This window comes from Acyrthosiphon pisum, chromosome A2 (assembly GCF_005508785.2).
Source record: "Acyrthosiphon pisum isolate AL4f chromosome A2, pea_aphid_22Mar2018_4r6ur, whole genome shotgun sequence".
In the NCBI taxonomy this organism is placed as follows: domain Eukaryota; kingdom Metazoa; phylum Arthropoda; class Insecta; order Hemiptera; family Aphididae; genus Acyrthosiphon; species Acyrthosiphon pisum.
The window spans coordinates 117,058,423-117,062,718 of record NC_042495.1 but is presented as its reverse complement, the minus strand read 5'-3'; positions in this window follow the sequence as shown (position 1 = coordinate 117,062,718).

Below are 4,296 nucleotides of genomic sequence, written 5' to 3'. Positions count from 1 at the left end.
AATACTTGCCTTGTCATCAAGTGAACCAATATAATCTATAATTTCGTGTTCATAAATATTAAATGAATTCAAATTAAAATTATGAAACTGATTATAAAATAAATCATAATTGTAATCGTTTGTTATATTAGTTGTGTTAGTTGTGTATACTGATGAAAAATATTTAGCAAATTACCTAATGGTATCATTCATATTATTCGCAGAAGTATTGTCCAAAAATACTGAAAGGGGAATATTAGAACGATTAGATCTCAAAGATTTAATATAATTCCAAAACGACTTCGGGTTGATATTAATATTATTTTCAATTTTTAACAAATGATTTGCATGAATTTGAGAAGACAATTTTTTACATTTACTACGTAAGTTAGAAAAAACATGTAATCTGAATGTGAATTAGTAATTTTATATTTTTTATGTGCCTATTTTTTTAGTTTAATTAAATTTCTCAAAATAGGATTGGACCGATATAAACTACGCGAATCATAATGATTTAATTTAATTTTAGGAACAAACATATCAAACGAATGGGATATAATTTCATTTAGTTTAAAAACCGCTAAATCGACATTAAGATTTATCAAATTAGACATTAGATCAATGCTATTAAGAAACAGATTAACATCATTATAATTACATGCATTAAAATTAAAAACAACTGGACATGATGTTTCGGAAAGAAATTCAGGTGTAGAAATGGATAAAATAAAATCCAATGGTGGGTGATAAGAATCAATTAACGGTGTAAGTGAACTACCTAGACGTATGCAATCAACGCAATTATTAGTCATAATTAAATCTAAGATATCAAACCGGTCATTAAGGATACTATTAACTTGTTTTAAATTCAAATAATTAATAAATGAACTGATTATAACATTCGAATTGGGATCGTTAATTTGGGTATAATCAGTACAAGAGAAACCAGAAACATTATAATCACCAATAATAAGTATATTCACTATTGAATGAACAAGAATAATATTCTCCACTAACTCACAGTGTTTAATATATATATCTTTATGGGTATTGGGAGGAATATAAACACAGCCTAACAATAATTTAACATTATTATAATTAACTAATACAAATACCTGATCAATACCACCGATATTATCAATAACAATACGTCTGCATTCCAAGTTATCTCTGATGGCTAACAACACACCACCTCCTCTACAAACATGAGTACCAATTCTATCAGCTCTAAAAATATTGAAATTAATAATACCAAGTTCTACATCATTAATAGTATCATTTAACCAAGTTTCGGACAAAAATAATAAATCACAGTTTAAATTATTAACAGAATTACGAAAAAATTGAAGTTTCGTCCTGAGACCTCTTACATTTTGATACATAACATTTATTTTAAAAAATTTTGAGATTGTTGAGGTTGAGAATGAGTAGAGTTGACTTCCGATTTTTTAACAATATTAGGGGCACCATAAACGAACTTGATCGTTAAATCCATTTCACCTTTTGAAGTTCGTTGATTTAATTCTTCGCGTAATTTCTTCATAGCCTCTCTTTGATACAGGGTCCGATCAGTACTTATGTTAATCGATGATAGTGATGAATTGCATTGTGATAACTTGCGTTTATTCTTAATAATATCAAATACATCAGACTTAGAATCAAATATGACTTTAATTGGACGTGATTTTCCCGCTTGCGAACGACCGATGCGAATAACTTTCTTAGGAATAATAGACGAATCAACCAAAATAGTTTTTATATTCAAAACCAAATAGGTATTTGTTTATTTATTTTGTAATTATATGTTTCGTGGAGTCATAACTAAAAACTAGATGGTTACACTTACTAATAACGAATTTTAAGTTCCAATTGTTTAAATTTTAAAATATAACTAACTGTAATGTACTCCAGTCTTCAAGAAAATTAATATTATATTTTAAAGTATTCTATATTTTTATAAATTTAAAATTTTGAGTTTATTCTAATTTAAATACAATAGGTACTATAATATAATTGCCAATTATATTATGTAGGTACTAACATTTAAAATAGTTATAAAATAACTATGAAAATATTGTAGTGTGACATTTGGGGTAATTTAAAAACTGAAAATTGTATTCTGTGATCAGTGTTGTGCATTATCTTGATAAAACCAATAAATTGTAAGTACCTATATTTTTATTTAAATAAGATGTTTACCATAGATGAATCAATTAGATATTTTTTTTGTGAATTTTATTTTTATATAATAATACATTTTAGTTCATATAGGTACACATGTTTCCAAGCATTTTTTTTTTTAAATGATTATCTTAGATTTGTAACGGCTTAAATTAAATATTATTTGAAATATTTTTATACAGTATGTGGTACACTGGTACCGTGGTACATATAATGTTTTGTACTCAAACTAGCTGTTCCTATATATACCCTTATGGTATTATATCATTAAAGCTATTTGATTATAGTTATTTTTGTAAGACATAATTTATGTGAGGGATAATACCAGTCAAAACTCAATAACTTGGGTGAAATCGTAAAAAAAATGTTAATGCTTCGATTCTTTATATTATATAACTCTGCAAAAAAAAAAAACGATTATTATTTTCGAAGATATTGGAGTTCTCAGTGGCGTAGCCAGGATTTTTTTTCGGGAGATGCTGATCAAATTTTACACTTTTACACATTAAATACGTACTAGCACAAATAGATAGCTGAAAAGTGTTAATACATAATATTGTACATTTTTAAATATTTTAAATACAATTTAAGACTTTTTGAGCTACTATCATAGACCATTAAAATAATTTTTAACATTTGGGGGGGGGGGGCTGCAGCCCCCTCAGCCCCTCCCCTGGATACGCCACTGGGAGTTCTCGCTTGGGAGTTATAAGAGACCTATATTCTTCTTATTCCCCCTTCTACCCTCAACTTACTTGGTTATATTATTTACAACATAATAATTGAATATGTACATTTTTTTGTTTAGACTGTCCTTAAACCAAAACACGTACATCGCCTATATCGTACTTTAGTGGTATTACTACATTACATTTTATACACTCACCGTGACAATATTATAGGTAACAGTCCGCGGCGCCTCTAGTTGCGTACCCTTTGCGCCAAACGTGGCACTAATAATATCTCCAATCATCGTTTCTTGAAAATTGCGGTCTAAATTTCATGACCGATGATAATGATAATATGTCAATAAAACACCTAATTACCATTTTTTCCAACGCTTTATTATAATATGCGTACATCGATATTATCATGTTATACTATTGTGTTTTTGTTGTTGTTTACTAGGCTCACGCGACATTCACTCGATCTTCCTCTCCCGACCCGACACAAGCACGAACGCGACCACCCGACTTCGCTACAGCATATTATAATACGATACTTGACCGCAGTCTCCACATAATGCATATTATATAATATATCATATGTATATAATGTATATCAAGTATATTATACATAATAGTTGGTGCGCAATAGTCGGTGCCCGGAGCAAAACGACCGGGACGGGCGTAATTCGATTCGGGTGGAATAACTGTTGTACGCGTGTATATGCATCACGTCAAAGGGTAGACGACGAATCTCCGGGGACGAAAAAGGGTTACGACGGGCCGTGATACAATATAATAATATAGTACAGACAGCGGCAGTCGTACGTGTATTATTATAAAAAAAAAAAGTGCTTGGAAATTATCTCGCATTGCAAGTGCACGCAAAAGACTTACGCGCATAGTAGTTGGCAGCTAATTTTTGAATTTTTTTCGATGCGAAAAAATAGATTAAATGACATTGATTGAATACAAGGTAGTACTAGCCCGGAAAACGTACGTGTTTTCCAATCTTTTCACTGGGCCTTTTTATGCTCATTAATGCGCCGATGACGAGCGTTTCCGCAGTGATCATTTGCCAAGTTTCTTGCTACGACCGCAGTCATAATATTACTAACATACACGCCCCCTCCCCTCCCCGATAATAATGGATTACAGAGTACGAGATTCATTTATCGATGTTTATGCAGTGGCGTCATTTCAACTTTCAATAGAGGGGGGCAAAGGTTTTGACCGGCCCGAATGGGTAAAAAAAAACCGCTCGCTTCGCTCGCAACCGCATTATAATATATACTTACATTTTTCCATACCCCACCTCACTTATTCATAATTATACTTAATAAGAATTTTTTTTAGCCTAATTTTTACAACCTTATTTATTAACTGGTTAGTAACATAATTTGCAAAATATGTGATAGCAGATATTTTATAAAACAAATGCACAATCCCTAATACCTACCAATTAAAATTC